This window comes from Haliaeetus albicilla, chromosome 17 (genome assembly GCF_947461875.1).
Source record: "Haliaeetus albicilla chromosome 17, bHalAlb1.1, whole genome shotgun sequence".
Classification (NCBI taxonomy): Eukaryota; Metazoa; Chordata; class Aves; order Accipitriformes; family Accipitridae; genus Haliaeetus; species Haliaeetus albicilla.
Genome location: NC_091499.1, coordinates 12,816,916 through 12,840,678, shown reverse-complemented (window position 1 = coordinate 12,840,678; position 23,763 = coordinate 12,816,916). Strand labels below are relative to the sequence as shown.

At 43.9% G+C, this 23,763-nt stretch overlaps 1 protein-coding gene across 3 annotated transcripts in view; it reads left to right on the top strand.

The window, feature by feature from the left end:
• BACH2 (BTB domain and CNC homolog 2) overlaps positions 1–23,763 on the top strand; it is a 197,100-nt gene that overhangs the window by 51,292 nt on the left and 122,045 nt on the right. Inside the window, exon 1 of one of the 3 annotated variants that reach the window (XM_069804873.1) lies at positions 9,809–9,962. The exons of the other annotated variants lie outside the window; for them this stretch is intronic. The gene's annotated coding sequence lies outside the window, so the exon portion shown is untranslated. Of the gene's footprint in view, positions 1–9,808; positions 9,963–23,763 lie in introns of those variants that run through there. 3 annotated transcript variants of the gene reach the window in all.

Here is a 23,763-nt window from a genome sequence, read left to right as displayed (position 1 = left end):
AATCCAGCCAACAACTAACTAAAGACGTGGTTGGATTTTGTGCAGCTCAGCAGAACCATCTCACCTCGTGCTCGTGAAACTAGGCTTGAGGCAAAGGAGCAAGATAGAAAAAAGGGACTGAGGGCTTCAGGCTACAGTAGAGCTGCACCCTTGATCTACCACCCCTGTCAAACAGGATGGAAGAGGTACTTCTTTAATGGATAGTGAAGTAGATGCTGGAGACTTTCTAAGCCAACGTCTGATATTCTTGGACTTCTGATCTGCAATTGGATAAAGTAAACTTAAAAGCCTGAAAAACATGTCCTTTCTAAGCATATGAGAGTCTTTCCTAATGGAGAGGCAAACTGAAGAAGTGAAATTAGTGGTGTTTTCCCTTCTGTCTCTTAGACATATGTCTCCTTTTTAAAGGTGAAAGGGAATTTCCTCATCCCACTTCAGTTAAGATGAACAGATTGTTAGCTTTCTTATCTATGGGAGATTTGGCCTCCTATTGCATGCAAGGACAAAATCTGCTCTGGTGCATGTGTAACTTGAGCAACGTCAATGAGGTTGTGTTTGTAAAACAGAGAAGGTGATTTGGCTCAGGTTTTGTAACTGGAGAAGGGAAGCACTTTTGTCCATTGATTTATAGGGAATTAGTGTATGGCTAAAATAGGCTCAGCCATTTGCTGTGCTTTTTTTCCAAGGATTGTTCTCTGAAGGACTTTTGGTCACAATGGAAACAGCTTCATTGTGTAGGCCTGCAAGAGGGCATTGAGTTTTCCTTAGAGCCAAAAAGCAGACAGTATTTGATTCATACTTGTCAGGGGAACCTTTACGAACCAGCTTCCAGTGATGACTTTAGTCCTCCTTTTATCTGTACTTGGACATAAATTTTGAATTCTGGCATATCAAAGCATGCAGTTGTATGATAGCCTAAATTCTGCGTATTCATCTGATGTGAAGCCCTGCTGAGCAACTCCGCTTCATTATTTATGTTCTGTTTCTGTGCCCACTGGTTTCGTAAGATTTTTGTCAGCATTTTTTCAACACATTAATGTTGTTTTTGTCGTTGAAGATGACTGAGAATTGAACTGGTGTTGAAGTTGTAAAACTGTCGGTGTGATGTAGTGGCAAGGACAAGACATCTGTTTAGCTTCTTGTTCGGTTCTCTTTGCTGGAGAGCCTGACTGCCCCATAGATAGAACCTGAGCACTTCTGGGCATCTCAGAGAGGATGAAATATCACCCTTGTACTGATGAGAAATGGAGGCAGAAACAGTGATTTATTGAAGGTCATGGAGGAAATCTGAAAGGTTGGGATCTAGGTCTCTTCCACCCCACCCCAGGAAGCTGAATCCCGTAATTTCTAGTATGATGAAGTTTACTTCCTCTCCCCTGAGAAACATGAGACTCTTCCCATTGGAAAAATAGCTGTTCTTATCACAGGAGGCACGGGCACACATTTACAAATTTGGAACCAAGTTTAAGACTCATTGCCACGAAAAACAGGCACATCTAGAGGGTAGCTAGCTATAGCTGCAGCATGGAATATTAAAAGGGGAAATCATCTGAGGGGCACAAGCAACAGTTAGTAGCTGCTCTGTTGTTGCTTTACATATGACTTGGAGAGTTCAGTAGCCGGACCAGAGGAGAGGGACCTGGGCATACACTGAGTTTGAGCAGCTTTTGGGCTGCTCCATCCTTGCATCAATGGGCTGCATGGTCAGGTCCTTTCTCATAGAAAAGCCATTTGTAAAGAATGGGACCTTTTTGGCCAAATTTTCCTTAAATAGGCTGGTATCTTGCAGATACTGGTATGTTGATATAAATTGTATGGCTGCAAATAGTTAAGTGTTTCTGTAACCAGGTTTAACTGTGGAGTGCTCTGCTTGGTGAAGAGGATCAGGAAGGAGTTCCTATTATTTTAAAGCAGTAGCTGTCTGAGGCTAATTATGAAAAACATGCCAAGTTGAAATACTCACTTTTTAAAATGAATTTCCATAAGCAGCTCATAGACAGGTTTAAGCTGTGCTGGGAGAAGTCCGACTGCACTTTAATGTAGATACCTGGATTGGTGATTAGGAAAAGGTTGTTAAACAACTGGAACTTAAATACCGGTGAAGCTTCACTGTAGCAATTTCCCCAAAGGCACCCTGGTAATTCTGCTAAATAGAGAGTTTAATAGACTTTAATAATGTGTACTTTGGAGACCCTATACACAAAGGAATAATGCATAAACCATTCGTTACAGTAAACTGCTACCTTTGCATCTAACAAGGAATCTGTCAAAACAAAACTGGCCCATTGTGTGTGGCAACACATCGTTGGGTGTTAACAGACAGAAGTCATTATCGCCACCTTACCCGTCACTTCACCTGTTGTGATCAAAGGTGCAGCCCGTATCGTTTTACCTAACAGTGAATGAATTATCTGAGGTAGACATTAGTTTAGTTTCTGAGAAGTCCTTTGCTGGCAGGAGGGCTGCGGTTGTTCACAGGGCTTTGTTTTCCTTTAATGTGCCCCTTTGGTGCCAGGAGAAGAGATACCTGGCAGAAAAACTGCATTTTAAAAACAAACAAACAAAAAAGAATAACAAAAAAGCAACCTTAGCAAGCAGCCCTAAGCGAGTTTAGCGTTGGATTTTGATTTGATTTCGCTGTGCTGCTGCTGAGGGCCCTGTTGGAGAACAGGCGGGAAGGAGGAAGGAGCAGATGCTTTTGGTAGAACAGTAGGGCATTTATCTCTTTTAATGAGGTAACATCATTAGTGCTGACAAAGTGCTGCAAATCAATACGTGTAATGGACTGCTGCTGTCTTTCAGTAGTGCACAGGCTGTTGTACTTCTGAGCATTTGAATCTGCTGAATCACAGGTCAGGCTTTATCTCCTGTCTGATGCTGGGTTCCTTTGGTTTTTTTAACCATTTTGGTTTTCCCCCTCCCTAATCTTTGCCTTCGATCTCCGGGAACTGGAGCACACCTCCAGGATATGTGTTGGGGCAGGCAGAAGTGTGCGGATTTTACGAGCATGGGAGCGCATTGAAATACCGCATAGGTCTATTGTGCTGCAAGGACCTTCTCTTTAATTGGAAAGAGTGAGGTTGCTAATGTCTATTTGAGCCTGATTCCTTCTGCCTAAAATGGCTGCAGGTTTTGTTTTGGGTGTTTTGGTTTTTGTTTTTTTCCCCTTGCCCTCTGCCTGCTTCCTTCAGAGCGGTGGTGTAATGTCAGCCACACTAATCATGTCAGCCGGTGGCACTGATGACCCTCACATTCAGCAACAAAGAGCAGCAGGAGAGAGTGAGGTGGCTGCGGCACTGGACAAGGAGCAGCAGCGGGTGGGGGGAAATCCTGCGGGTCAAAGCGTTTCTCTGTACAAAATCCATCCGTGTAAAAAATCATATGCACGGTTGTATGCAAGGTGACCAAGGGAAGAAGCGGGATGGATGTCAGTGGAGATCTGTGCTTTATCCCTCACTTTTCAGATGGTAAACATGACAGCACATGACTATAGTAGCATGAAAATAACAAAAACCCCAGTGAAATTAATGTAAATTTGAAAAAGCCTGGAGGTTATAGCAATGTCTCTGTTAAAAATTACTTAATTCCCCCAGAACTCCCATCAAAACCATGTCATCCTCCACCACAAACAGGTAACATAACTTAAACATTTGAGATATGCTGTCTGTTTATCAGAGGGCCCCGGAGTGACATTTGGGTGTCCGTGCTGATTCCAGGAAAAGAGCCTGTCGGTAAAGAAGATTCATCTGAATAGATCATGCACGTCAGAAAAAAAGTGGTTCCTCTTTCTTTTTTTATCTGCATGCCCCTCCCATCCTGGGCTTCCCAACACCTGCTTGTGGTGAAAGAATATAAACAGAATTGCAAGAGTCTTCAGCATTAACTGTTGCCTGACAGCTCCAGCTAAGCACTGCAAGGTCACCTGTTTTTTCCTCTTTATTTTTGTTACTTGTTCCCTGCCACACATCTAGCGAGCCTCTGCAGCATCCCCACGTGGTACCATCCCTGGTGGAAGACCTCCACATGTTTTTGCCCTGTCATGATCTGAAAGTCAGTCATGTTCGCCAGAGTTGATATGAATCCAGAGTTGGGGTCTGTCATTGCCCACCCCTCTCATGTTACCCTCAGACCAAGGAGGAGGACATGACCGAAAGCCAAATAAGGTCACAGTTGGAGGGGCCACATATTAGCATGTACCAGTATTATCCAGTAGTAACGCTGCTGATTGTTGGTTTGGGTCAAGACTAGGTAAGGCTCTTTTAATACTTGTTACTTTTGTTAAATTTAATTGGTGTTCCCGCTGGAGAAATCAGAGGAGTATGCTTCAGTGACACCCAGGGTACAGTCAGCATTCCTCACTGCTGAAATGAAAGCATCATTCCTGCAAAGCAGAAATCTCACTAGTGGTTTGTTACCTGCTCGTGTTCTCGACCGTCTTGAACCAACAGAAGGTAATGGCCAACAGATGTAGAAAAGGCATCGTCTTGGGAAAGCTCTGAAGACCTTTTTTTTTTCATTTTCTCCCCATACTCCCCCAGAACATCCCTTTCATAAATCAATGTTTCTACATCACATACCAAAGCTCTTCTGTGCTATCGTATTCCAACAGTGAAACCAAAGTTCACTTACCTCCCTTGCAAGGTTGGGATTACAAAAACCTTCCACGCATCTCGCCCTCCTCTCTCTCTGCAGGCACTTCAGTCTAATAAATAAATACTTGGCCAAGTTTTACTGCCCTTTACCCGTTAACTAAAAACAAATGCCTTCTGCTTTGTTGAAGGCAAGTCATGCCTACTTCTGTTGCTCCAGCCAGCAGAGTTTCTCAACCAGCTTGGCCTCCGAGGGACTGATTCCTTTTTAGTGACTCTGAAACAGTTACCAAATCTTTCTGTGATCAACGTATGAAAAGAAAATAACACAGTCGTGGGCTGTAAGGAGAGGAAATAGCTGGTCATACTGTTTCCCAAGACTACAGATGACCCACCTTTGCTCTACTTTCCTCAGTAAAACTGGGGCGAAAGTGTTGTGATGGAGGGCAAAGGGACAGGGGATGGAAGGGTTTGAGAAAAAAAGAGCTGTTAATATTACAGGCTCCTGTATTAAGGTTACCTACTTTTTTTTTTCTCGTGGATAGTGTATTCAAAATATTTTAGCACTGCATCTGAGGTTGGCACAACTTCTCAAGAGGAGAAAATGCAGGGCTGCTCATTAGTATTGTTTCAGAGCAGGCTTAGAGGTGATCCTGCTGCAGGCTCGGCTGCTCATAAGGCTTGGTGGCTATCTCATAGCAAATACAGGACAAAGCATTGATGGAGAAGGGCTGCTAGCATGAGATCGCAGCACTGGTGGGCCAAATTGTGGCCCACCCTGACTTTCCTGGGTGGTCGCCTGGCTTGTATGCAGCACATGGAAATAGACCTTCTGGAATGTGAAACCGTGCCTTCTGCATTTCTCCCACAAGTATTTTATAGTTTTGACTGGCATACGCAAAGGAAATGGAGAATAATAGAAGAAAAAACTTATATAACCCTTCAGCTGTGCTTCCTTTCCATACTAAGGTTTTGCATTTAGAGTAAAAAGACCAGTCTGTTTTATTGTGAAAGTCTTTTTTTAAAGTTTAGTGACGAGTTTTTTGGTAAATGAGTGAAGGAATATTTCCCCCCCCCCTTAAACTCATCTCCAGTCTAGATAGTGGATACTTCTGTGTGTCTTCACGCAGAGAAACTGAACTAGTGGGGTTTAGTGATTGGGTAATCTGATTCTTAACAATTCAAAAGATCCCTTTGTACAAGATAGATTTATTTGATTCCTGGTTTTACAGAAATAGGTTGTGAACAGATCTTGAGTGTTTGGGGATTTTTTTTTTTTGTTCTTTTCTTATTAGTAATGATGTTATAAAGCAGTAAGTATCTAGGCTTTTGTAAGTCTCATATACGAGTGCTGTACACAGGACGAGGAGAGAAGAACGTATGACCAGCATCTCTCTTTCCTTGTTCTCTAGATGTGGCTGCCATCTACTCACTAGCTCTGTGATCGTGGCTCTTAACGTTTGGTGTAAGATAGAAGCAGCATGTCTTTTCAGTCCCTTCACAGAAAGAAAAAACAGGTCTTTGCCAGCAGGACTCCTTTCTCCCTCAGGTTCAGCTGTGCAGCCTGGGAAAGGCAGCCCGCACACGTAACGGGTTGTCCTTTCAGAGCATGTTGAGGATCCAGCTTTGGTCCAACCGTGAATCAACCACTTGAGGCTGAGGATCCTTTGCGCTGCTGGAGAAGTTACCACCCGAAAACAGTAGGCTCTTTGCCTGGGAAACGGGAACTTGAAATGACACAAACATTTGGAAGGGGCATTGAAGCAGTAATGGTATGTACGTTAACAGCAGTAAAATTGCGCAAGAGCATGGGGGGTGAATGGGCATGTGCAAGTGAAAAAAAAAATGCTTGCTTTTTCCCCACCTCTGCCCTTGGAGGTAGCCCCATCCTCTGGGGACATAGTCCCAGTTTTGTGAAGGATGCCTGAGGGCTCAAGTCATGTAGCTTCTGAGCTTTGTAAATCTGGGGATAAGTGTTTTGTTGTTTGCAAGGTGCCTTGCAGTCCTCCGCTGGGAATGTGTAAAAAGTATACATGTAAAAAGTGCCTCTGCCTTTGCAGTGGCTTTCAAATTAAGTATCTTTTGTTTCCTTAACACGACAGCTCCCTAGCCTGCTTTGTCAGCAGCTCACTGAGATGCTTCCCAGTGGCTTATAGCTCTTGGTTTCATCTGGCAAAAGCGATCTATAATCCAGGGTTGTACAGGTACGGGAGCCCTTCAGAGGCTTGTGGAAAAGGAGCGATGCATTTGGCTTGATACTTAGAGAAGGTGAATATTCTGATGGTTTCCCACTGTGTCGCGCTATTCAGTTTTGAAAATTGCGGCTTGCATTTATTCTCTCAGTAGAATGAGGCACTCCTCTCGGGCTCCTGGAGGAGACCAAGAAGTGTACACTTAATTGCTTTGTGAATGATGGGAAGTCTTGGAATGCAATCTAGCCATTGCTCATTAACTAGCTGAACCTATTAAACCTGGACAGCAAGCAGGACTGAGTCGGCTGCCCTTGATTGCAGGCAGCTAATGGAGCTGTGGGAGCAAGCTGTGACTGCAGAGCGGAATTGGCAGTAGACTCCCATCAACCTTCTCTGTTTTGAACTCGCCCTACACTCCATTTAGACTTCTGGCTTGGAGACAGATGATTTCAGAGCAGTGAGGAGGGGGGGAAGGTGGAGGGTGGAAAGTATTGTCTTCCCAGCTATGTTAGCTTTGATCTGAAGTTAAAAGCGAACCAGAATTCGAATGGCATCGGTAATTCAACATTTAAGCCTGCAGAAGCAGAGAGATTTGTCATCTGGCGGTGGCCAGCTTTGATTATTGATTGGGTCTCACGGAGATGGTTCCGCTACACAATGCTAAAACAAAAGAAAATGCCCAAATAATGTGACTTAGCATCTCCTCAGTGTTTTTTAGCTCTGAGGGAACCAGCTGCTCTTACAAAGCACACATATAGGTGGTTTGGTACTCACAAAATATATCCTGTCTTGCAAAAGAGCATGGTAGCACTTTCTTGGATCTTCATGCCACACTAGCAGCACAGAAGAAAACAAAATTTACTAAATGTTAACTGGATAATTGAGGGTTTGTTGTGGGTTGCTTGGAGGTTTTTTAGTAGCTTGAAGAAATATGAACAGAATTGGGATTTGCCCAGGAAATTTGAAGCGTTTAACCTTTTAAATGCACGAGGGCCTCAACTGGAGATGGATACAGCCCTGGATATGTAGCATTTACCTCCAGAGCACTCTTGGCATTGCGCCGGAGCATTGTTTCAGAGCAGTTTGTGCTGCTTGCTAAATGGCCAGCATCCCATCCTTCAGCACTCGCATGCGTCTCATCCAGTTGCACTTTGTGTCCAACCTTATTTACCTTGTGGGTTTTGCCAGGATCACAGCTTGGTGGTGTGGCTTCGGGCCCAGTCAGACCGTCTGTCAAGGAGAAGGGGAGGAGAAGTAGTGGTTTTAGCATGTTGCCTGAAGAAGGGCATGTCCAAATGTGCTTTGAAATCTTTGTTCTACTTGCTTGTTCGATACTTTTAAGGTGCTGTATATTGTGGATTTTTTCTGTTGCTTTGCCTTAATTTCCCCGTTGTGGAGAAATGGTTTCATTTCTAGTCTGGATTCGTACACTTGTTTGTGCTGCTGGCAGATCCTATCAACACCCACTTTTCTATGATATTTAAACTTTAAAAGATAAAATAAAAATCTTTGGTGTCATAGAACAGTGACTTGCTTGTAAAATGCTTCCATATACCAGAGATGCTATTTAAAAATATTGTAGGAGTCTAGTAATACATTAGCATTTTATGCATTTCACTCTGAGCAGTCCCAAAGTACTTAAACTGTAGCGCACGCATGCAACCCTGCTGGGATGCAGTCCCTAGGACAGAGGCTGTAAACCAGCCCTGCGTTTGCTGAGGGTACAGGGAGCGATGGATGCGAGCAGCTTGAAACAAAGCAGCCAGAATAAATTGCCTTCTGGAGGAAAATGCTATGAAAATTATCACTCTTGATATAGGACAGCCAGGGGTTCAGCTCGGGATGCTGACGGAGTTGCTCACCCCGGGATCGCTAAGCTGTGTGTGGACCTGCACTGGGACCCCCCCCAGCCTGAGCCACCCCACAGCTGCGGGTACGGCCCCAGACTGGCACTCGACGCCAAATATTTGGAGGGGCGACCGCTAAACAAGTGTCCACATGGGCTCTGTGTTAATAACTTGTTGCCCATAGTAATCTTCACTGCATTAAAAGCAAATATCCCCTTCATTTGTCATCGGCTACAAATGGAGTAACCCGCTTTAGCTGTAGGCTAAGCTGGGCTGAGATGACTTGCGGTGGCCGTGCACCGGAGCAGCATACAGATGGGCAGCTGCCACCGGTTCTTTGGTGGCTGGTGATCTCTTACGCGATACCAAAGCGCTCGTGTCCCCGACATGTGCGAAGTGTGTTTCTCTGCATCGTCCTGGGTATCTTTCCACGCATTTTATGTTTGGGTCCCTTTAAAACCAACGTGTGAGTTGCTCTCAGATTAGCTATTTTATATGTATCTCAGCGGGGGGGGATGTAGAGCTTTAGTGTGAGGACAACAAAACCATTTTCAGATGATTTTGAGACACCAATTACTTCATTCTGGGAAATTCAGCCTTGCAGAGGCTAATAAAAACTAAAATTCAAGCTTTTGTAATGTTTAGCAGAATTAATACCACAGCACGTTTTCTGGTTATCATTTCAAAACCTCGGTGACATTTTATCTGAATGTTCCCATACAGGTGCAGCTGGGGGGAACAGCAACCTCACTGGTGTAGAAGAGAGCTCCATTTTCCAAAAGGAAGTACATCATGGCCAGCTAAGATGTCATAGCTCAGGGTTCAGTGAGCTGGCAGCAGCCTCCGAGTCTGGTGTTTCTAACCAAGTAGCATAGCAGCCTGTGCTCCTTTTTCACTCTTTAAAGAAAATGAAGTGATTAATTGTTTCAGTTTTAAAATATATCATGTCTAAAAGAAAAAAAAGAGAACTATTTTATTTTCATTTGACGTGACTCTGTTAGGCAGAAGAAGCCTTCCAATACATTGAGTTGGGAAGTAATTAGTCTTGGGAGTGTGAGATGGGTTATAATCTTAATGTCATTTTACCATTACTAAAATAGTCTAATTTTGTCCTTTTCTAATCCATGCAAATCCCATTGATTTAACAGTGTTGTACAGATGAAAATAAGAAATGCGGCTGGCCTATATTTTAGGATCTCCTTGCCTAGTGTAAAAGATTAGAGAGCACATCGTCTGATGAAGCAGCCATCCTTCCTATATGCTGGAGTACTGCTACCAAATGCTGGCACAAGGCAGAGCATCACGTGCAGCTGTTGCTGTTTTGGAGCTAGCAGGTGAAGCTCAAAACCTTTCATTTCTCTAGATTCAGCAGAATATGTGTATGTGCAGTTTGTCAGTATGTTTATAGCAAAATAGGCTAAGAGCAGAAAACATTTCTAGAGATGGTGAAACCTACTTTAAATGAAATGAGAGGCTTTAAAAGCTTACGCAGATCTTGAAAAATACAAAGGGCTGGACTGAACGTTGCCATTTCAGTCAAATTTAGAACCTCCGCCTACTTAAACGGGAACACATTTAGGTCAGTGCTTTGTGCTTTGCAAAATCATCTCCCTAATCTCCTTCAGAGCATTTCTGACTATGATTTAGGTGAAGGGGGGAGGGAAGTGCTTCCAGGCTGAGACTTGTAGCTAAGTTGTCATACGGAGTTAATCTGTTGAAAGACTGAAGTGGTGTAGATAGATAGGTGCTGAATTCTGAAACCTATTTACTGGCAAGCATACTTGCATGCAGGTACTCATTATTTGGAAGCATTCAGCCAAGGTATCCAGAAACTTTGGGGTTTTAAACCATTTGCCTAAACCACGGAAGCAAATTATAGTTACCTGGGCTGATCTCACTTTGCTTGTGTGTTTCAGCAAGATTCAGAGAGGTTGTGTCAGATGATCTCTTCTATACGCAGTTTCTTGCATTTGTCAAGTAAGTGGAGCAGAAATACCGTTTCTTCCTTTCTCTACCCCCTTTTTCATTTGATGAAATGGGAAATATTGAAGCTACTGGAAACCTTAATGTGACATTTCTTGATGCAATGTTGCTGTCTCCTAGCTTTGGGTCCTGTAAGCAAGTTGCAAACATCAAAAACTCCTGTATTGCTGGTCTTCTTTAGTGCTGTTGTTTTATGAAGTTGGTAAGGAATAAGTAATCAGGCTAATATATTAGGCTAATATATATTTTAAAACACATAATGAAAAGTACTTCTTTGGCAGATGATACTAGTGGCGAAGCTGTTGGTATAGCTGTCCATTACTATAAAGGATCCTGAGTTTGAGTCTGCTGTCAGAGGACTTGGGATGATCGGAGATGGGGGTGGGATTTAGGATACCTTTAACCAGCATCCTGTGAACAGAGGCTCCCACAAGACTGTAGCTGGTGCAGTTGTGATTGCACTGTGAACGTGGGTGTCACATAAGTGAGACTGAGCCTCCTGGGAATGAACGTTGGCACTCTGTCTTCCATGAAACCCCCATGTGCTCACCCACATCGTTATGTACGGTTGTCGCCCACCTGCTAATGAAGAATGAAACAAAAATATTCTGCAAGAAAGTCCTCCCTTGGTGTTCATCCCCTAAGTATTTCTTCTGCCTGCTCAGCAGGCACTAAAATGGAAGGCAAGAGAGTTACAGCAGTGGAGGAGTTAAACTAAGGAGGAGGTGACCCTGTGTTCTCTCTGGGCTTCCCAAGTATCTCAAGTACTTGCTTTTAGGAACAGGGATTGGGGCCCATTCCTCTTTGGGCTGATGCTTCAGTTCTTGCCTTTCCATGTCTGCACTTACTGCTTTTCCACAAGCAGTAAGATCAAAAGCTGAAAACAAACCTGATCTTGATGGAGCATTGTGGCAGCAGCCCGGCTTATCTGGAAGTACAGATAATATTAAAACGTGCTCCATGAAAGAGGGCTAACAGTCAAGAGGTAGGAACGAAACTGCAGCACAGTCACCACAGATTTGTTGTCTAGCCATTATGAGGCCAAGCAAAGAAAGTTAAGTGTCACAAAATTAAAATTCATAATCAAAGCAAATGAAGCAGTATTGTAATTACTTGGGGCAACAGAAGCTAGTTGTTCTCTTGTGAATCTGAACTAGTCATTTCAGTATTCCTTCAACTTCCTCTTTTCTTCATCTGAGACCTAATAGCTACAGATTTTAGTGACACCTGTATTTACTCAGACACCTGCTCTTTGCTAGAAAACAAGCACATTGGAAGTTCTCTCCTGGAGACTTGGTGGGGAGTTAGTGCAGACAGGTACCGGCTGTGTCCTGTATCCGCTTGCCGATCGCTCCTTCTCGGCGGAGAGTAACTCCACAGTGCGATTGTCCGCGTTTCAGTAAGTCTAGGGGCGTTGCTTATGGCATTTTAAAGTCTGGATTTGAACAAGTGGGTTCAAGAGTCTCTTTCAGTTTCAGAAACACAGGGCACTTTTTATACTCTGTACTTTGGAAAAAAGCTGTGTTTTCTCAGGAGAAATGATGTATCAGATAACCACAAATGGCCAAATTACTTAACTTTTATCAGAGTATCAGAGTACACTGAACAGTACTTTAACCACCAAATTTTAATTAAACCCATCTTACAGACACCTATTGCAGTATACACAGCTTTTATGTGTGTGTAAGCTGAGGCACAGAGAAGTTGCTTGGGGTTATACAAGAAGGTTTTTAACACAACCTGGGGTCCCTTGTTATTTGCTTTAGCCTTTACATGGCTGTTTGTTTGTTATGGTGTGTTAACAAGAAGAGGTGAAATGCAGATGGTTTGTCTTTTTTAAGGCAAGCTATACATTGGTTACACTTAGTCTATATTTATACTGCTTGAGAGCTGGTTATCTGCAAGTATCGTTAAGTCGTCTCTGGTTTTTATGTTCTTCTGAATGTCTCTTCTTTGTCTTCCGTGTTTGTGTCTTCTGTCTTGATTTGGCAAGATTAAAAGGCTGACACTGATTTCCAAATATCTCCAATAATAGCATTTTTTGTCTCATATTTTAACCAGAAGACTCTCTTTCAACCCTGAACTCTTGTTTTTTTCCTTCTCCCCTCTCTGGGTTTAAATTTCCCCCCTCTGTGGAGCCTGTCTCCCTGAAGGCTTGGGCTTTTTGCAGTGATGAACTGTTGTTCACTGCTGGCCCATTTTGGGTCTCTCTTGAATCCTGAGGTTTGAATGTTAATATTTCAGGTCTGTGGCTTGGCCATGCACGTGCAGTCTGCTCTACCCTTACAGTTTACTCACTGTCAGGTCCAGAATGAGTTTGTCACATGGGGCCTGAGTGTAGATAACATCTCTCACGTGAAGTAGAATAAATAGTTGGCAAAAGGGACCTTCCTTTTCATTCTCCATCTGCTGAACCAAATAGCACCATAAGTATAGAAGAATATGAGCTAGTTCAGTAGCCAAAAAAAATTTTTCTGAATTTTTTTTCTCCCAGCTTCAGTAGGTGTGAAGTTTCTGTGTTTCACTGTATTTAGGGAGTCCTAACGTGAACCTGGATAAGATTCGGGTGGTAATAACTGCTAACGTATTAGTGTGCTGAGGACGAGGGAGGCAATGCAAAATGTCATTCTGAAGAAGGTATGAACAATTCACAGCAGCTCTGGAGACAGAACGCAGCTGCTTCTGAGTTACAAGATGTGGTTTCTTTTTTAAGCCAGGTATTGAAATGGCTGTTGTTACTGTAAAATGTGAGTACTCTGCAATCTTTTCATCTTGCAGCATCCTTATCAAGTAGAACATAGGTGACAGGAAAACTGCTGTGTTCTCTTAGCGGTTGGTGGTGCATGGGTACCACCTAACCCAACGACCAAAACAAGGTTGCAACCGAACTCACTGAGGGCAAGGTTGTAGAGTCTCATGATCCAAACTGGTCAAACAACATGGTTGACATGAAAAGCAATAATACGCCACTCTGTATTTGGGGTTCAGCTAAAGGCAAAAATTGGTCCTTGGAAAAAAGGCAGATTAGAGGAAGATGGCATGGTAGCAGTTCCAGCAAACCACGTGCCAGGTGAGTGGCAGACTCTGTCTTGGGTGAAATGATACACCTGCTTTGGTGAAAACCATGAGCCAGGCAAGCCTCTGAGAACTTCTTTGGGGAAAGTGTTGGAAAAAAACCCCCAACCACTGAAAGTAGGTTTCTGGAACACTGGAAGAAGGGCTGCAACAACAAAAGAGGTGCAGGTGAAAGAGATGGACGAATACATTAAGTAAAATTCTTTGAGTAAGCAAAATGTCTCTGACCAGGAATTGATGAAGAGCAATCTAAGAATGAAAACAAAGCTAAAACATATTCATGAAGCAAGATGATCATAACTCAGAGGGAGTAGCATTAATTATGACTTCCAAGGCAGAAAAATAGCTTATAGACTGGGAACCAATTAGCGGTCAGTTGCTCTGAACTAGATTTCAAACACAGTACATGAAATGACAATTACACAGTGTTACCAACAGGCAACTACTATGATGAGATAAGAGCTGTCAGCAGACTTGGACCAAATTCCTCAGCCTGACATCTGCTTACTAATGGGGAGACTTCCTTCTCAGGGTTAGGGACGGTGACAGAATGGAGGAATCGATGGCCAAGCATCATCTTCTGTCTCCAAAGCAATAACAGGGGGCCTGGCAGAGCTCTGCCTGCTCTCGAGGCTCTTGGTGATGCGTAGGCATAGTGTAAAGATGTCCCCAGAGCAGTTGGTGGAATTATTGTGATCTGAGTGTATTGGAAGCAAACACAGTGCGTATCTTCAGCAGATCTCCACGTGCACTAGATATGATTGTTATTTTTTGTGACAGGACCAAAAAGAAAAAACCTCTGCAGGAGAATTAGAAGTGTTTCTTTTGGTTTTACTACCAAGTAAATAAGGCATAGGTTGCTAAAAATGTAACTGATTTTCAGCTAAGCAAGCCCAAATAGTGGGCTTTCCAAGGATGGAAATATCAAAGCCAACACCAGATGTTTGAATGCATCCAGCAAAAGCAGCAGGAAGGTCAGTTTCAGAAGAAGAGTAGAGGGCCCCAAGAGAAATAAAGCAGATAGCCTTGCCCAAGAAGCTGATCTAGTTCCTGAAAAAGCTGTCCCTTTCCCTGTTGTCTGTCTCAGCTCAACAGATAAGGTGCCACCACCCAGTAGGCCTGCCTGAGGTTAACAAGTGAAAACTCTATAGGACAGGAAAAGAAGGACAATGATGGGAGGAGCGCTGTGACTTTGCCAAAGGGACTGAAAATGCCAAAGTAGAAATGCTATCTCACAGCACAAAGGCGGATGTGAAAAACTCACTAAAAACAAAATTTGGAGAAGCTGCAGGTAGAGACCGTTGTTGAAAAATGATTGAATGAATAGTTGCTGAGTTCTTCAAGAAATACAGGAATATGGAAAAAAAACAGTAATCTGACTGATGGAGAGATTGCATTCCAGTTAAAGTATCCTAGAAAGGTCATATAAGCAATTGAAACAGTTGAAGAGAAGTTCTATTCCTTTCAGTGGTACAGTCATGAAAAGTGAAAAACCAAAACAAAACAGAGATTCTAATTTTTTTTCTCTTATAGCTTCAGCTCAGCCATTTCAATTCAGGAGATAAAGGAATGGCCAGATATTTTGATAGCCTCTCCTTCTCCCTGGCTTGAGACAGATTACCTGCCAATCTGATGCAGTTGTTTGTTTGGGGTTCTTGGGGAGGGGGAAGGGTATTTTTATTACCTTTTTCAAGAGATTAATCTACTCTTTTCAAGTATGTATTTATAATAATTGTGAAGTCTTGACAAGCTTGAACCATTGAAGTAAGTGGAGAGCTGAGTGAATGGTTCATTGTGGGTAACGCTGGTGTAAAACAGATGTGCATTCTGTCACCTCTTTATGGTTGCTGTTGACTTGATGTTGGCATGACCAAGTCGCCATGAGAAAAAGTGCTGCTAGATATAATATAATGAAGTGTTCCATCAGTTAGACCCAGCATCCTGAGCATGGGATGCTTAAAAGTGACAGAAAACATGTAAGTAAACATGTAAGTAAAGACTGTCGGGCATTGCAGGGCTAATAATTACTTAGGAAAACAAATCTCGGGAGACCTTCAGCAAATCCCAACTGAAGCATTATATAAAAAGGCAAAGGAATACAAGGAATTAGTCAATTTACACATCTTGGCAGAAACACACCAACCAGCGTGGAAGTCCAAAAGGAAATGTCACCAACTGGCAAGGCAACAGCTGCGTTTACCAACTTAAACAAAATTAGTCATTGAAAATACAAATGTAGAGACCAAACTAGGAGTCTTCCACTCAGATGTTATTTCCATTTTAACATGTGGATGTGAGTGTTGGAAACTCACCAAAGGCACAGATGCCTCATGCCTCCAGAAGTAAATACCTGGGGAAAATACTAGGTAACAGACTGAGTGAATTTGTCACAAATGCAAAGATCTGTCACTTTGTCACCAGTGTGTCCCCCAAGTTCGCCAGGGTACGTGATGGAAACACTTGGGTCGTGTGCTGAGAGTGAAGCCAGCAAGCCTGTCCGAGCAGATGGGCTCTTGAGCAGCTGGAGGAACACACAAATGGTCAGACCAGATATTAGTTGGAGTGTGAACGCTTACTGGCGCTCAATCACACAGAAAAACTGCAGAGAGCGGCTAAAGAAGAGCAGCACAGACGGCAGAGCCGCGTTGGCTTCCAGAGCAACATCTGCGGGTGCAAGAAGGCTTTGGGGGAAAAAGTTACTCTTGGTTCACTTGGGGGGGGGGGGGGTGGAGCTTACGTGGTGTTTTCTCCTTTGCAGATTTAGACTATTTAAGGTTAGGTTACTGAGAGGAACCAGAGCTTCCCAGTGACTGCTTTTCTGGCCCTGGCTGCAGAGTGCTGCATTGCACGCATGAGCCAAGAGATCCGTCATCTCTGGTCTAGCATGCTTTTTCTGTCTGACCTCAAGCAAATCATGCGACCCCACCAGTTCTCCAGAGCTCTCTGACCACAAGATTATGGGATTTTAATTAGGAACAGTGGACAATACGCTACTTTTTCTGGTTTCACAGCTGCCTGCAGGGGCTAGTAGGTGAAACAAGTTGCTGTGGAAATAGTAGAAAAGCACATGTTTCACACACTGCACTGGGAGTAAAGATGTTGCTTGTAGCTTTATTTAAAAGTGACCTAAGATGATGTAACTGTAGCTACAGATCGTCTTCAGAGGCGAAAGCTAGCCCTTACCTTCCTAATTTATGGGTACTTGCATGTTTGACTTAATACAGTTCTGCGGTTTTTTCATTTGGTGTTTTAGATGATGGCAGTTATTACAGTAAAAAAATGTTTAGTTTACTGAGTTTTAGACCACGTTGTAGAACATGGGGACAAAACCTCCCATGCTCTTTTTTTTATCCTTTCTTCATTTGTACAAATAGCACTTCAGTTGTTTGTTCTTTATAACTCTGCTTCCTTTATGCAAACTCAGCTTTCCCAGGATAGTTATCAGACCCTGTTCATTCTCCCTGCTTTTATCACTGCAGCTTAGCACCTTCTTGTGCATCAGGATTGAAGTAGCTTGCACCCTTCTTGCTAGGCCAGTTGTGCTACCTCACCTCTGCTGCTCCTTTTTCAACATCTACACTTGGGTACAAACAGCCATCATTTTTATTCCTAGTGACAGTGTCATCAGCCTCTTGGATGAGAAGCCGATTTTTCAGAGTTAGCAATTTAAGGCAGAAGAGGCTTATTTGATCACCTGCTCGCGCTCTCCCTGCCAACCTCCTATTATTTCTTAACTAGCCTAGCTTTAAAAGATTGAGGTGAGATCTCAGCCCCATGCCTGGGGAGGCAGTTCCAGCACCCAAACCCAAGCTTTCTGCTGTGGAGTAGTTCCCAGTGAGAATCCCAACAATTTCCTCCCGGATTTAATCTTGCTGTTCTATTTGCACATGCCTCAAGGGCATTTATTACCATTTACCACAACCTTTCCAGCTAGCCAGGTTTAGCCCTTTTGGTTCTTCCTCCAGCAGTCTTTCTCGGTGGCCTTGTAGGATAACTTGCTCCTGGTAACGAGAGGCCTGTGATTGAGCATCGCTTTCAAAGGTTTGCTTTCTGCCTGCCCTCTTCCATGCAGCGGAGCCCCCCTGCAGCAGGATGAGCTGTGGCAGTAGGCGCGAACAGACCCGCGCGTTTCACGTGACACCATCCTTCGTGTCTCGAGCCAGTGGATGACGAAGTACAGTCATCTATTTGCCAGCCGAGAGCGAAGTCATGCGTTTTCCCTGCGAGAACTGATAAGCATCACAAGCAGCTAAGTAAAGGCACAGCGTTTTCCTGTGTTATTGGTTGTGTGAGTTACGCTGCCCTCTCTCTCCAGAGATGCTCAGAAACCAGAGTCCAAGCTTGGGAGCGTGATTAAGGAGCCCCTTTCCAACCACAGTGAAAGGCAGTCTATCTAAAATGATTCTGCTCCCTTTTGAAAACAGTCTGCTAAGTGGGGCTGGAGACAGCAAGGGCAGCCGCTGTGTGTGCTCTCAATGCCAAGATGCTCATCTGGGTTGCATTTAAGAGGGAGTTTTGGACGAGAAGAGCCTAAATAAACACAGGACCTGCTGCATTTGAAATTTTGACATCAGCAGACATCAGAATAGGGGTTGGCACCAAACCCTGTAGGTAGGCTGGGATGCAGCAGAGGCTAGTCGTGAGAGCTGGGGGCTTGCCAGGGGGCAGCTCCAGGTGCCCGAGAGCTTCCCCGGCTGGCGCTCTGCAGAGCCACAGGAGCATCTGGCAAGGCTGCTCGGCGGTTTCTGCAGGGAGTTTTGCTTGCAGAATCTCAGCTGGAAACCCTGTTAAACTGGTAGCCGGCCTTCTTGAGGCCGTTTCTCTTCTCACGTGACCCAACGCGGACGTGAGCAGCGCTGTCTGCCTAGCTAGGCTGAATCAAGTCATTTGGGCCCTTCGCATAAGTGGTTGCAGATACATCCCTAGAACAAAGTCATAGTACAAATTGGTCATGGCAGCAGGGATGGAGTTCAGCAGGAGTTAGCCTTTGGGGTATTTTGTCAAATTTTTGAAGCGTGAACTGTTGGTAAACCAAAGCTAACAGGGCAGATTGATAATCTGCAGGGAGAAGCAGTATAAAGCAGCTGCAACCCCACTGCCAGTGCCCGGCGTTAGATTTCTTCTGCCCTTTCTCTGCAGACTTGCTGTTGCTGTCACCATCCTGCCCGGGGGCTTGGGGCACACTGAGGACCCCAGTCCAGCTGGAGATGGCAAAGCTGCTGAAACACTGCTGTGAGTGACCTTGGCCCAGGAGACCAGACCCAGCTTTCCTGCTGCCAGCACCCTTAGAGCAGGGATTTGTCTGGATGCAGATGGCCTCAGCAGAGCTCTTCATCCCTTCTGTAGGCAGCGAAGCGGTTCGTTCACCTCCTCGAAAATGGGTACCTGAAATGGTGTGACATGTGCCCTGGAAGGGACTGTCACTTTGCATCGATGGTAAAGGAAATCAGGAGAGATGACTGTCTTGGCTGCAAATTTCTACCTTGTGTCTGAATCAGATGAGACGAATGCTGTTGTAAACTGCTGGAATGATGGGGCTGTAGAATTAGCTAGATAAGTATTAGATAGCAAATTAGAGAATATTTTACTTTGTAAGGTGCACTCTGTATGTGAGTATAGTAACCCGCTGAAGTAGAGAGGTGGGTGTGAAAGGCATAGTAGTACTGAGATTCTTGTCTCTTTAAGTTGTGGTGCTTGCTAATGTTGTTTATTAACTGGCAGCAGATAAGTATTCTGTGTTAGTCTTGCACATTTTAACAGAGAAAAATGTTTTACAAATAAACGTGGACATTTTCTAAAAATATATTCATTTCTGCAGGAACGTGATAGGTAGCTTTCTGTTTCCACCTAGCCATTTCAGGACTGTATCAAGAATAACTGGATCCTCAGTTTGGCCCAAAGTCCAGACTTTTTTAATTTGAAGAAAGCTTTTATAAACCTAAAGCCCTGGGTTTTATCATCATCTTCTTCTTCTCTTAAATCCTATGAAAATGTTGTTTGTAAACAAAAATAATACATGTAGTCCTTCAAAGCCCCAGCTTTATTTTCATACCTTGGTTTACTTACTTGTATTCCTCTTGATCAGGACAGCAGAAAGAACTTTAAAGATATTTTCCGTCATGTGAAGCAGTATCTCTGTTATGGCTAAGACTGTAAGGACTTCTCAGTGTCAGTTGGCTTCCACATCCTTTAATCTCTTCCGGTTCTGCACGTCTTTTTGGATTGTCTCAAACTGATTAGATGCAAAATTAAAAGTTTAGTTGACAATTACAAGAAGTACTGAAAAATTTTGTACTCTTTGACTGTCTTGCTTCTAGGAGGCAGTGGGTGGGAAGGAATAAAAGCGTGCCTTAATTATACAGTCTAGCTGTTTACTTTTACAGCTGTAGCACTGCTGAAATATACAGCAGACATCCTAATTCCACTGAGCGTGGTCCCTGGATGTTGCACCTGCCAGTCCCACAGTCTCGGTACTGGATGGGGATGTGCATGTGGCTGAACAATGCAGGAAGACTACAAGAGGTTTATCCCATTAGAAATAAATTACAGTGTAGTGTAGCATGAAAATGATGTGTCAGTGAATACAGAACACAGGATTACCTTCTGTCTCTCCCCTTTATCATAGATAACAGAAGCAGTATGGGAAGGAGATTTATATTGCACTCATTTGAAGCTGACCAAGCAATTTAGATGAGATGAAATAGGGATTTTATTTCTGGAGAGAAGAATGTGTTCCTGCTAAAATGCCATTAATTGCTTTGTTATTTAAGGCACAAATAATATCCAGCAATTTGTTGGTCTCCTGTTTTTTCCAGTGGAAATAATTCACCATGGAAAGATTATTCTGTCAAAAAATGATGATGAACCTACTAACAAATTCAGTTGAAAGAAGCTGAACTTTCAATTCAGCTTCTATTCCCACTCCCCCGCTGGCACTGTGTGTGTGTGTGTCTGTCTGTGTCTGTCTGTGGGGGGGGGGTGGGGGGGTGGGGGTGGGGGGTGGACCAGTCCCTTCCAGGTCCAGTGCTAAACTCTGCTCCTGCTTCCCTGTTTAAAAATACCATGTAGAGCTTCCTCCACAAGCACTGTCCCTGTCTGCCAAGCTTCCCTCCTTTTGGCTTTTTATTTTATTTTTTTTTTAAATCAGTCTCTTTGCTATCTCTTTTTGCTCCTGCTGGCGCATTTTTGTTTTCCTTTATCTGGTTCCTCCCATCACCCTGCCGCCAGCAGGCTGGTGGCCTGTCTCTGTCACCCAAAGCTGTGCTCTTTCTCCCATGTCTTCATGCCTGGAATTTGCCGTGCCGCTATTAACCCAATGATTGCCCACGGCTAATTTATTTGCCATAAAAGCAAATCAAGTTGAGCCCAAAGGAGGTGCCCCTCCCTGCAAATCACAGTTGTCTTGTACAAGCACTGCTTGCAGGAGCAGTCGCTTCTGCATCATGCCCAAAGCACAAGCTTTGGGGTTTCTGCTTTGCCACAGGTTTGAGATTAAGAAAGATTTGGAGGCTGTGAGATGAGCAGGGTCTTTTGTACCATTAGTACGCTCAGGTTACCTCTAGAGACCTTGCAAGCAGTTCTTGCTTTGGTCATGGCACCAAGGGTTTCCTTACATTGGGGGGAGCAAAGAAAAATGCATCTAGACATGTGCACAATGTATGCGGGGACCCCGTCCTTGGTGTGCCTGGATCTTGGGTCTGTGGGCTGCAGCAGAGGTGTGCTCCCTGTGGCAGAAAGCCCCTCAGGTGCAGGGCCTTCTCTGCCTGAGGTTTAACTCAGCTCTTTGCCACACCACGTTAGGGTTTTTTGGCTAAAAGCAGGGCTCAGTCATAACCTAACATGGAAGCGTCCCAATCTTCTATGTCCTATTTATAGAGGGTTTTTTTCAAGGGAGGTCTAAATTGTACTTCATGTGGTTGCTGCCTGCATCTTTCTACTACTGCAAGCTGAGCAGTGATCGTGGTAAATTAGATCTGCCCTCACACTGATGGACTCTTGAGGTTTTTTCTGGAGTGAGGTGATAATTATGTTTTACTTTAAAAAATACCAGTTGTTCCACGGAACAAGAGCTTTGAAGCCATTTCTTACATTTTTCAGTGCTTCACAAATAGAAATGATTCTAAGAATAACAGCTTCATATATATATATATTAAAAAAAAAAAGTTCCATTATTGCTGTTTTCCTTGTGAGACAGAGCATTACTCTCTGTCTTGGTGTTTAAAGCTGCAGCGAGACCCCTGAATTGCCAGCAACTCTATATCATGTGTGTCACCATCGATAGGGAAGAAGAATAGCTTTTAGAAAAACTATTTTTGTTACAGATGTGTAGACTTGAATTTATAGGTTCAGTCATGCTTCCAGGAGAGCATCTGTGAAAGTGAGATAGTTAGCTGGATGAAAGAGCTGGCAAGAGGAGTAAAACTGGCGGGGGGGACGACACCACAGGAGGGGGTAACACCTGAAAACATCCATCGGGAGAAGCGAAGCTGGGGGAGGTATGCAGCCATTAAACCTCACCAGTCCCTGACCAACTACTGGCTTCTTGCCGGCTTTTTTTAATTTTGAGTTGGCACTGCCTGGTGTATTTATTCCTACCCTTATTTACAACAAGCACTTTTTATAAGGCTCGGAAGTGAGCGAGCGCTTTTTCCAGCTCTCTGCTCTCCATGCCTGCTGGAACATCTGTACGCACACACTTTTCCTGTCTAAAGATAGTTTGAGCTAGTGTGCCCAAAATACAGCTTCAGGCTTCGGTTTGTTGTTGTCTTAGTAAGCATAAAAGTATGTTCTAATATTATGTCACTCCAGTTATGTATTTCAGCAGCTGCAGTCTATCTGCGTCCAGTTTGTCGGGAACGGCCTTGCTGCCTGGGATTTGTTTTTCCATGGCCCGAGTCCTGGGTCGCTTAGGTTGACTGAGCGTGTGCATTGCACTCTTTCTGTGAGGGTGATCGTTCTTGCCCAGTAGGATAAATCCGACAGGGTTTTCTGCAGGAATGACATGACCTCCTTTGACTGACCTCACGCTCTGCTGGCAATGCCATTTGACCAGCATCCCTTCCCACCCCCCACCGCTTCCCCTGCGGGTTCCTATCTTTGCAGGCCTTGCCGTGGTCGTGCAAAAAAATTCCCTCCCTTCTTTCTGCAGAGCTATCTCAATGTCAGATATTCCTGCTTTTGCTTCCCAAATTTCCTGACTTAATCTCTCCCCCTTCCTCCATCTAACACAGATGCAGTACACTCATCCCTTCTGCAGATATATGGGTTCCTGAAGAGTGCACTGAAAAAAAAATGGAATTTACTTAATGCAGACCATTGCTTATTTCTGTTTGTATTTTATTATATTTAGTTTAATGCATTGTAGCCTGTGCTGTGTGGTCATGAAGTTTAATCTTGCCTTCCCATCATGCACTCCCTGGGATGGGAGCTTTTTGCAACCTGGGGACCCAGGGAAAGGAAGCTCTGCTAAATGGCAAGTTGTGTTCCAGCTGCAGTTCTGGGTCGGCTGGTGTTTGGAAAGCTGAAACATGCTCAGATGTTTCAGGGGAAGCTGGTGGCAAAGGTAGAGAGGAGCACAGTAGTGACCAGGATCAGCAAATGCTAGAAGTTCAGGTATTTGTAAATGGATATCACAGTCCATGTATTTGTGTGGAGATTTGCATTTTTGCTGAAAAATGAAAAAATACACTAGGTGCCTTTATACATAAAGCAAAAAAAGTGACGTGATCATGCATGGTTGTAAAAGCTTTTATACTGCTGTAAGTTTGGAAATGTTAAGTGGCAAAGTGGATAAGTTATGTGGGTCATCTCAAGTGAGTGCCTATAAAAAAGGGCTTTGCAGCTCATCAGTTATTCTCTAAGGCTTGTTTTATGGAAAGGGAACTTTTGAAACTTTGAAGATTCTGATTTTTATCAGTCATATTCTTCATCTGTCCTTGGAGCGGCACAAAGGCAGGCTCTCCTCGCCACAGGAACCCAGCACGCTTGGTCTGAAGGAAGGTGGAGGTGTCAGAGCTTCCCTAGCAGAGCAGGCGGGTGTCCCTTCACCGCTGCTGGCCAGTTGGAGCCGGGAGAAGG